We start from the raw sequence: 11,485 nt of genomic DNA, 5'->3' as shown, positions 1-11,485 counted from the left end.
GGTTCATGTTTGTGTTTTTTCATGAACATATTTCTAGGGTTTTGCATCATCTCTAGCAATGGCCTCTACGAATATTAAGTCGGTTTCATATAATGGCATCAAAAGTACATAGGAAAAGTAAAGCAGTCAGTTTGGTATTGAGAGTATGTATGTTGTTGTTGTCATAAGGAGAGTATGTGTTGTTGAATGAGAATAGTATGCTTCTGTGTGGTGAGTTTCTTGGTGTGAGAGCTTGATAATATTGTCTTGTTGGGTTGTTGCGAGGGTAAAGAGTGCGAGGATATGTGATTATCATGTGCACATGATATCTTGTATCTGTTATAATTCTAAAGACATGTATTTTTTAGAGTGAGAGAGGATGAGGTGTTGTTGAAACGTAATGGTTTCATAAATCCATGTAATATTCATATATTGCTACCGATGTTTAGATGTTGCCAAAGTTTCAGATTTCTCGTGTATGTGTTGGATTGGTTTATTGAGTCAGGGTTTATCACTATATTAATGGTGGGTTGGACCTACCAACATGTCAGGGAATCTCCCCGGTAAGAAGTCCCAACTAGTTTTATAGCACCATTTACCACCCTTGGTAGATTTGATGCTCTATGATATGGCCTAGGGCAACCCTTCCCTACCAGACTTGGTCCATTTTCTAAAAAACAATGTTTTAAATCCAATACGCGATTATTCCCTATCGAAAGCACATGTACACGTGGGTCAACCTATACCCAACCTGCGTATATGTTGTTATCACTGAAAATGCTGTAGTAAATTTTTTTTAGCTTGGCTTAAAGTCAGAGCAGTTTCGCAGCGCTACCTGTTTGCGTGGTTTCGTAGCGTGCTACGAAATTAGGAATTGGTTCGAGTTTTCAGCGAAGGTCAATATCATAGCGTGCCTATTGTACAGAGTTCTGCTTTCTTTCAGAAATCTGCATCAAGTGGGAATCTCACAGGAAATGGCACAAGTATTTAGGATGTGAATCCAGCTTTTGGTTACTCAACATCCAACAGGATTTGTAGCAGCGGAAAATTCTTTATATGGGATTATACCTTCTTATTTGGAGGAAGGCTGCAAACATCTTTTAGGGACACGTACTTCATGCCATGAATGCTACTCATTTCAATGATGATAATGATGTGGAGAGACCTGCAAGTCTACAACCAATTCAATGAAGTTGCTTGGGCAATTCATGTGAAGGACCTGATAGCTCTTATTGCTTTTTCTTGCACTCTGTGTCTATTCCTCTGCACACAAAGATTCTCATATCCCCCACTTTACTCCTATATATCAAGAACACCTTAAGTCTTTGAAACCATTCAGGTGTTTGTGATTAATAAAGGGTTACCAAAAAGGGCAAAAGGTGTTGAGCGGAAAGGAATAGAAGCGCGTGCTGGCCTCTCTGGCTAGTCAGCTGTGCTCCATTTTGCAACTTTGGCCACCTTTTTATACACCCTCTCTCCATCGCTCTACCCAATGCCAGTATTTGGACAATTCCAGTGTTAATACTATTTTGTATTCCTTGTTCTTCAATATTGTTTTCTTGTGTGGCAGCAGTGTCCTCATTACCTATCAGGAGTATAACATGTCTTCTGTTTTGGCGAAAACTTGTGGAGAAGATGTAAAAGTGATTGCTGTACAACCCAAGTGTTTGGAACTCCCGTTCAAAATCTTTGGAGCAACAATTTCAACACTGATTTCTACAGAAGACAGCGCAGGCAAATATTCAACGAATGTCAAACTCAGCCGTGCTGTAGGAGATGAAAAAGCTACTTCAAAAGGTTGGAAATCATTCATGTGAGTTTTGTCAAGATGTGAGATAAAATCGCCAGAGCAATCTGAAGAGCTATTAGGATTGATTGTAGATTCTCTCAAGGTATTCGATGGTGTAGTTCTCCACGGTGGTCCAGAACCGAGACAGAGGTCACAACTCAGAAAATTGCTTTTGTTTTAGATAAGGCTTCAAAACATTTGCAACCAGATATTATTGCTTTGGTGACAAAGTTGACAGTTATTTTAGAACATTTATTGGCTGCTTAAGCATTATTGGATCGACTTAAAGAACCAGATACGTAGCTTGAGCTGTGGTTACCTGTTCATGCCGCATTAAGAAGGTTACAAATTGGGTTGTTATTAATTGTCTTCCTACTAAAAGAGTTCTTTAATTCAAGGAGAATTCATTAGAGGGTCAGATGCTGCTAGCAGACTCAAAGCAGTTTTGTGAAAAGCATGTTGTTTCTTTAGTTATCAATTTGTTTCCGAAGTTATTATGGGAGTTGAGGCATGACAAATCCAACGCATCCAATGCTGTATTAAACGTTCTTCTTCATATTGGTCGTTCTGCTCCTGTAGGTTCTATACTGCTTGCGGAATATATGAAATTACAGCCAACGTTACAAATAGGCAGCGTTGTGTTTATTTCTGCAGGGGATCACGTTTTTCTTAGACTGGGATACACAGCACCTCCTTAATGCACGTCGGTTCATTATTAATGCACATATTGAAGACATGAAAGTGCTCTTTTCAAATGCGGTGATTAATGCCAAGTGTCGAGTAGTTTTATATGCTACAAGGCCGCCATGGTTAGTGACACTGGGATAGAGATGTGGCGCAAAAGCTGGAAGGATATTGATTGATGTCGATTAAAAGACGAGTGCACTAGTGAATGGCATCTGTGAAAGATTGAATGGCATCCCCTGGAGGCTGTAGAATTGAGGGAGGTCGACGGCAAGGCGGAGAAGATGGTTCTGTCGGTGTTTGGTTACGGTTCCATAATATGAAAGGCGGGTTTCCACTATGACAAACAACGAGTTGGTTTCATCAAAGGCTACCGTCGTCTTTTCCATCAAGGGAGCACAGACCATAGAGGAACCCCTGCCAATCCCGGCAGGACTGTTACACTCGAGCCTCACGATGGTCACATCAGTCGAGGCGTTGCTTACAGGGTTTCTGGACAGGAAGCTGAAGATATTGCTTTATCTTATCTAGAAGTGAAAGAGAAGGAATATGATTAAAAGGCCTACGTTGATTTCTATTTTGAAGAGGATTCAACAGAGCCAGTTATATCTGGAGTCCCTGTGTTCATTGCATCAACAGACAAGAATTCGAATAAAAATTACCTGGGCCCTGTACCATTGGAAATGATGGCTCATCAAATTGTTGGAGCTGTGAGTCCTTCCGGGCCTAACATTGAATATCTCTTTAACTAGAGACAGTTTTACTTGAGATAGGTTGCAATGATAGTCACGTGACAGACCTCGCAAATGCAGTTAGGAAAGTATTAACATGCAAAGATGGAGATGCTACTTCAAATGGAGATGCAAAAGTACTGAACTTCAGTGTGAACTTCAGCAATTTGTTGTCTTATTCACGAGATTGCTTTAAAGGATATTTTGCCGAGCCTTTTGAGTACTATAACATGCGCTGCCTCAATCTAGAATATCTCATTTGTGATTGAAGTGAATCATAGGATGTGGGGATAGTCTCTTTGTGGGGTTATGTTATCTAACAGCATATGCTCCCTTTGGATACTATTATTAAAGCGATGCCATTGGAATTGTTTCTGCAAGTCATTGGGTTTATGAAGAAAATTGCAGATTTGGTTGAAAGTTGTAAGCATAAAGTTTGCCTACGTAACCTCCCGGATAAAGAATTTAACAGTCTTATGGAGATACATGCAACTGGTCGTCTTTCTTAGTTCATTAATGTAAAAAGGCATTTAAAGTTACCCTGCCTTGTGATGGTCAGATGAAGTGGAATAGAGGATGTTGACACAGCTCCACTAGCTGTTCTGACCTATGCTATGGAGCTCAAAATTTACCTTGAAAAGCCTGAACCTCGTGCAATTACTTCATTGGCAGTCTAAGCATTCAATGTTGAAATTTTCCAACAGTCTCTTTCCATCTATATTTGACATTAGAGAATGGAATTTTTGAGAAGGGACACAGCCATCTATAATAGATGCTTCAAGAGATCAACGCGCACTTTTTAAGAATGTTCCAGCAGTTCTTATGGGAATTGGACTCATATGCAAGGGCTTTGTTCTATACCAACAGAAGGATCAAGATATTATTATTCACCTTGCTGTGGACGGTCTAGTACGTAGTAAATTACCTTACATGAATATTGTGGGAGGTTCTAAAAGTCTTTTAACAGAGGAGACAAGTTTTTCCTCAGGAGAAATATTTATTGCAAGCAAACCTTTTCTAAACAATCAAGTACTTAAGCTATGAACACTGACAATTATTTAGAAAACCAGAGAAGAAGAGTGTGTTTTCTTTAAATCACACAGCAGTTTCGTAGCGCGCTACGAAACTGCTGTAGGTGATGATTTAAAGCGCAGGGCAGCTAGTGTGATACTGTGAGCAGCTAGTTTGACACGGTGAGCGGGAGTTGAAGAAGAGGAACAGCTGTCTATCAAATACCACCTACAGCACATCAGAAACCTAGCATCATTCCATACCTGGAGTTATTAAAAGATTCGGGAACATGCTGCTATACTTTAGGAAAATGTTGGGAGACAGAGACCGTGGATGTAGGGTGATTATCTTAACTAATGAATAGGCGGTCTATATAGCTAGCATTCGAGACCAGCTTGCTCGGTGAATGTTCCCTCAACCATCTCAGCCTAACAGAAAGAGGACAGCTGTCACAGCATTCAAGAAAGCATCAAGTCTACGAGGAGAAAAGAATTATTGTTTTAGTTTGATTAGGATTGTGTTTAATTATAGTGCAGCATGTTTGTAATTAATGCAGCAGTTAAAGGCATGTAGGAGTAGTTAATAGAGCTTCGAGCTCATTCTAGGAAAGGGGGAATGTTTTCCTATATAAGGTAAAAGCTAGGATGTAATAGGGGTTGGACTGTATATACAAAAACAGAGTTTTTTAGAGCTTATGAAAAGACTGTTACAGTAATAGCAAACAGAGTTTTTTCTTCCCAAGATTCTCAATGCATCTCTTTGTTCAAATGTGATGGTGGTTTTAGTTTCTTAATGTTCTTTTTACAGCCTTGTTATGGTACAATCCCTCAGAATTCATATTATATGCTCTGACTTCCTGTGTGCTTGACAGGCTGTGGGTTTTGGTGAAGCATGTTTGAACATCACTCAGAATTCATTTTTTAATGCTCTGACTTCCTGTATGTTCAGCAGGCTTTGATTTAGGTAAATTATGTTTGAACCTTTGATGATGCAAAGAGCCTTGGCTTCTATGAGATGACTGTGATTTGGTTTATTAACTGTGAGAGACTCCATAGCCCAATGAAGACTAATTTGATGTATGTCCAGCCAGCTATATTTTTATAAAGGTGTGAAGAGTTAGCCCTCTAGTGTTTGAAGGATTTTGTCAAGAGTCATGAGAGAGCCCTCTCTGATTAGGAAGGCTAATTCCTAATCTAAAGTATGGTCTGAAACAGTTACATGAGACCTTGCTTGGTTGCAGTCCCTAGTACTGGTTTTGTGATAACATATGTGTTAAAACATTAAAAATATATATAATCTCCCTTAATTCAAGTGGGGTTTACGGGTTTGATTGGATACCCACCTACTATAGCCCGTGGGCAAACTATTTCCCAATTGAAAAAAATAATTTTGAGAAGTATAAATACATTTCCATGGGAAGGCCTAAAGGAGGAGAAAGGATTAGATATTGATAGTATAGTTTATTACATCCCTAATCAAGTATGAAGATATCCCTGTGCCTTTTGCACTCCCAAGTCATAGGAAACCTATGTTTCCTTCTTGAGATGTTCATCATCCCTTCATGACATCCTTATGTATACTTATTGAGGAGGATTGCTGAGGCCTAGGCAGGATAGATCCGAAGGACAGTTTCTCTTGGAGCTGACGGGTGACTCAAGTTATAGTTCTTCCATATTTTCTTTAGCTTACAATAATAAAGAGGCATTGTCCCATTTGTGATTATTATGGTCTTTATGCATTAATTTATATCATGATTTGCTTATAAAATCTCACGTTAATGCTCATTTTCTTACATACTTATATGATCTAACCTTGATATTATGAACATGATTTCATTTATTTTTGGTGTATATGCTTTGCCTTGAATGAATTGCAGATCTTAAAGCACAAGGAAGAAGTAGAGGGTTTGAACCCTACGAGAACGACCTAAAATATAGGACTTATGGGTAAGACCTTTTGTACCAACCTTAATTGTTTAAGTATTAGGAATACTTGTTTGTGTGTCTCTTTATGTTGTATGCCCTCCACTACGTTGGGGTTCTCAACCCAAGACCCTAAGGTGATTCTACCCGAAACATAATTCGTGACTTTGCTGGGGAAATCATTCTTGTTTTTCCTAGATTGGGTTGTTTCTTCTTGATCAAGGCCTGTTTGATTGATTTCTTGCTTTTATAGTGTCTGTGAGCTGTTTGATTCCTAGGCATCAAGTCTAATCTTTTGGATCAGGCCTGGATTTTTTTTTTTCTTTATTGAGCTTTATATTCATGAATTTCAGAGGATACAATAGTGTATACACACCAATTTCTTCAAATAAACTCACGTATATGCGATTTTCCTTTGTTTTAGCTACGTATACATGCTGCTTTGTCTTTGCACAGTTGCGTATACCTTATTTTGAATATAATTTTCAAAATATTGGACCCAGTTAAGATTGTTGCTTGGTGTTTTTTTCTATTTTCTGGTCATTCACTGTCAGTAAAGCTTTGCTTTCATGCAAGTTTTCAGTTTCTAATCTTCTCCCTGTTGAAAGCCTAGTCAACCTAGGGCTTTATTTTTGAGTAAAGTTTCAGTTTGGGGTTTGGGTTCAAGGCTTCTTGTAGAAGTTCTTGGTTTTTCTGACTTTGCGGAACAAGCAATTGTTTGTAGTTTTATTTATAACCGAACTTTCGGATTGTTTTTCTTTTCTTTCCTTTTTGTGGTTGACCCATTTTGTTTTTCATGGTTTTTGAGTGCCTCTTTGGCAATCTTGAAATTATTTCTTGACGTTCTTTTGGTTTTATAAAGTCCTTTATACTGTTGTTCAGATAAATCTATGCAAGTATGTAGTCCTTTGTGATTTCAAGTTTTATTATATTAATGATGTGCATAACTTGTGAATTTTGGGACTCTTTATGCTTGGTTTTGGTCTTGGAATTTTAGTAGTCTTTGTGTTCTCAAAAAATTATTTGGGTTCTTTAAAAAACAAAAAGACAAAAACATTGTTCTTGCCTTTTTTTTCTTTTCAATTTTTGTTTTTGGTTTCTTCATTTTTTTTTAGCAATTGTGAACTTTTTCGATTGGTTTCAAGGGATTTTTTTCATTGAATTTGTGCCCTCCTTATAGCCAAGTTGGCCTATTGATCTTGTGAAGGAACACATTTTCTTATATGAGCATCCATAGAATATTGCACCGTCATTATAGTTTGCATTAAGTTAGTTTTCACTACAGGCATTTTAGTCTTTTTGAGTGTGTGGAGCGTGTTTGCTGCAAACATTGAATATTGGATTCAACCATTTGAGGGGTCCAATGCCACCAAAACATCTCGATATGTACTCCAATGCTCTGAGTGGAAGCATCCCAACTTCTTTGGGCAACTACACTTCACTTAAAGAATTGTATATTCACGCCAACAATTTGAGTGGTCCAATACCATCAAAGATTTGTCACCTGGTCAGGTTGGAAACACTCTGGTTTTCTGACAATAGTATAAGTGGAAGAATTCCAGCTTCAATTGGCAATTGCACTTCACTTTATGACTTGAGGGGTAGAGGAAACAAATTGAGTGGTCCAAACCCTTCAGTTATGGGTTTGATGAAAAGCATATCATTTATTGATTTATCCAACAACTCTCTCAGTGGCCACATTCCTCCCACCCTATTCAATTGAACTCACCTATATTGTTTTAGCCTAGCCACTAAAAACCTTAGAGGTAGCATTAATCCCCCTAGTATTACCAATACGGAACTGAACTATCTCGACTTATCAAACAACCAGTTAATTGGATCTCTCCCGCGTAACATAGGTCAATTAAGAAATCTTCAAGATCTTGTTTTATCAAATAACAATTTGACTGGATCTCTCCCACGTAACATAGGTCAATTAAGAAATCTTCACTCTCTTGCTTTATCAAATAACAATTTGACTGGATCTCTCCTGCCTAGTATAAGCCACATAAAGGATTTACAACTACTAGATTTATATAATAATAATATTTTTGGCACTATACCCAATATTATTAGTCCTGATTCCCTTATAATTTTAGATTTATCAAAGAACAAATTAGAAGGATCAATACCTAAACTTAATGGCAGTTGTGCCTCTTTAAATATTTTCTTTGCTCACACTAATAAATTTTTTGGTACTTTGCCAATGTTTTTGGCTAATTGTACTAGTATTCATTATTTAGATTTAAGGAAAAACAATTTGAGAGAGCAACTTCCTCACTACTTGGAATCTTTTTCATTATCGAAAATTTTAAACTTTGGTTATAATAATTTTCATGGTGGCATCCCTGAATGGGTAACAATTTTCACCTATTTGTATGCATTGGATTTATCCAATAATAAATTTAGTGAAAGAATGCCATTACATTTTGAAAGGATTCAAGGATTTGTAAAGTCTTCAAACTATATTTCCTTTGAAGAAGAAATCACACTTCACATGAAAAGATGTGAGTATACTCTGACATGCTTCTCATCTACAAACACAATACTTGATTTGTCCAACAATAATCTTGTATGACAAATACCTACAAGCATAGGAACTTTGACAGCCATGCGATTCCTAAATTTATCTGGCAACCAGTTTGAAGGGCTAATACCTGCATCTCTTAGTAACATATCTACTTTGGAGCAGTTAGACTTGAGCAAGAATAATTTGCGTGGATAGATTCCTGAAGAGCTCTCTAAGCTATACAATTTCGTTGTTTTTGATGTTTCATCTAATATCCTTTGTGGGCCAATCCTCGGAGGAACACAATTTTCCACATATAGTGCAACATCATTTAAAAGGAATAAGTGCTTATATGGGTGTCCTTTAGATTCATGCAATGAAAAATAAAACCCAGTGGGAGAAGTTGACAATAATAATAGCAGTGCCCCTATTAAAGTGGGATGGCTCGAGCATCTAGATAAAACGATGTCATTAATGGCATTGGGGATCGGATTTGGGATTGGAATATGGGGAGTAATAGGTGTATTTATCTTTTGCAACAAAGCTAGGCATTGGGTGTTGGGTCTACCACCTAACAAACCACAAGTCTTCTATGGAATGTATCGATTCCCTACATAAGAACCAAGTAATGGGTGTTGGCTCTACTATGTGGTGAATTAAATTGTCATGTAATCTCGAAATGATATTTATGGTATACTATCTTCTCACACTAGAATTTTTAGTGTGATAAATGTATGATTGCATTTCCATATTAATCTTAATTTAGTTTATAACTCTTAATCATTTTTTATAGTGTTAAATTAATTTCCAATCAAATAACATAAATATTACATTATCTAATGGTTCTTCACATCTCATTTTGCAAACAAGCTAAGCCTAGCTTTTCTATGCTTGTATCATATCATAATGTTTTAATATGCCATATGCAAACACTAGTAGTTTTTAACATTCCAAGTTACTGACAAAAATAGTAAACTTTCTTCCCACTACTAAAACATGAAATCTTACTATAATATAAATATATCTAGGAAGATTAAAAAACCATAAATATTACATTATATAAATTAATATAAACTAAAAAAATAATTTGCAATGATAAATATATTCACTACTTCATTATGATTTTTATCAATGTATATCATTTTGATATAAAAATTTAATAGATTTCATATTTAATATATATATATATATATATATATATATATATATATATATATATATATATATATATATATATATATATATATATATATATATATATATAGATAATTAGAAATTAACATAAAATCAATTCTGTTTTCAAAATTATTAAATTACTCTTTACGTTATATATATATATATATATATATCTGAACATAATAGGTAAGCATTAACCAAGTTCACAACATAAACATAAACAGGTAAAGTTAATACTTATATTTGTTTAACAAAATTTCTCATTCATTTTATATATTTGCCAGAGTTATGGTTTATATAGCATATGAAAGATCACACAGGAAGGAGATATTTTGATTGCAACACATTCATTTTATATAATTGCACGAGTTATGGCTTATATAATCTATGAAAGATCTCATTTATTTTATATATTTGCAAGAGTTATGGTTTATATAACATATGAAAGATCACAGAGAATGGAGATATTTTAATTGCAATTAGCAAAGTTGGAATGTAAGTTATATTATTTGTATAAAGAATTTCACTAATTTTGAAAAAATTTAAGTGAAAAGCATAAGATATGTTGTGATATAAATTTTAATAATTTTAATTTTTGTATATGATTTTTAAATTATTTTTCTAATACTAAAATATTTCTATTTATTCATTTAAAAATAATTAAAATATTGAATAAATAAATAAAGTGATGTTATTATCATTTTTGTTGACAATAATGTTGTTTGGTTGGTATTGATGTCAACCTTCAGATGTGTTTTGGGGTATATCATGATGGCAGGTTTGTTGCTATTGTTGAAATGGATAGAATTATGTATTCTAGTGTGATGATGTTGTATTGAGGATATGTATAAATCTAGGTGAAGATTCTTGTGAGGAAATTACTAAGGGTTGTTCCCATGGCATTTGGTGTGAGAGCTTATTTAATGTGGTCATCAAGCGAAATGGTGTGTAATTAGATATTTGATTTAGACTATCTTTATGAGGGATAAATTAGCATAAATATGATATGTTAGTGTTGGAGTTTAGTTGAGCTACAATTCATAATGAAGTTGTTTGAATATATGTAGCAGTGAGCACCAGTTAGAGAGGTTGAGATCGTGTTGCAAAGAGAGTTGGTTTATTTATATGTTGTAGAGTGAGTTGGTTTATTTATGTATTGCAAAGTTTGTTTGTTTGCTTTGGGGTCCAATATGAAAATGAATGAAATCATGGCCTTGATAATTTGAGGAGGTTGGGACCTCCAACAAGTGGTGGCTTGCCAAGATAGGAGTAGTGACTCCTTGCTGGTAGTGGCCAGCAAATAGTTGACAGTGGGTTGGGGCTTCCTAGATGGTGGTGGCCAACAAACTATTGCAGAGGAGTAGTGGCTCCTAGCTAGTTGGGGTTAGAATTTATAAAAGAAATTAATTGATAATAAAAGAAAGATAAGTAGTGCAACAACAACAGGGTGGTTTTCTTCCCCTTGAGGGTTTCCATGTTGGCATTGTAGTTTTGGCATTGATGTCAACAAACTCTTGGTGCTACTAGTCATATGCATGTGTGTTGAGTGCTTAGTGTTGGATGTTTTGGCGATGGTCTTGTTAGTTGGCATTGATGTCAACATACCTATGACTAGACCTAGTGGAGATGATGTTATGGTTGTTGAGGAGATGGATTCTAGACATGTTGAGTTGGTTGGAGATGT

General features: G+C 35.7%; 1 pseudogene; it reads left to right on the top strand.

The window, feature by feature from the left end:
* Window positions 1-2,736: 2,736 nt before the first annotated feature.
* LOC149184125 (gamma-glutamylcyclotransferase 2-3 pseudogene) lies at window positions 2,737-3,452 on the top strand (annotated as a pseudogene).
* The last annotated feature ends 8,033 nt before the right edge of the window (window positions 3,453-11,485 follow it).

The sequence above is a fragment of the Pinus tabuliformis genome, chromosome 3_2 (assembly GCF_031772625.1).
Source record: "Pinus tabuliformis cultivar Carrire ecotype Pingquan chromosome 3_2, CPIR1, whole genome shotgun sequence".
In the NCBI taxonomy this organism is placed as follows: domain Eukaryota; kingdom Viridiplantae; phylum Streptophyta; class Pinopsida; order Pinales; family Pinaceae; genus Pinus; species Pinus tabuliformis.
The sequence above is the reverse complement of the archived record's forward strand: the minus strand, read 5'-3'. Positions and strand labels throughout refer to the sequence as shown.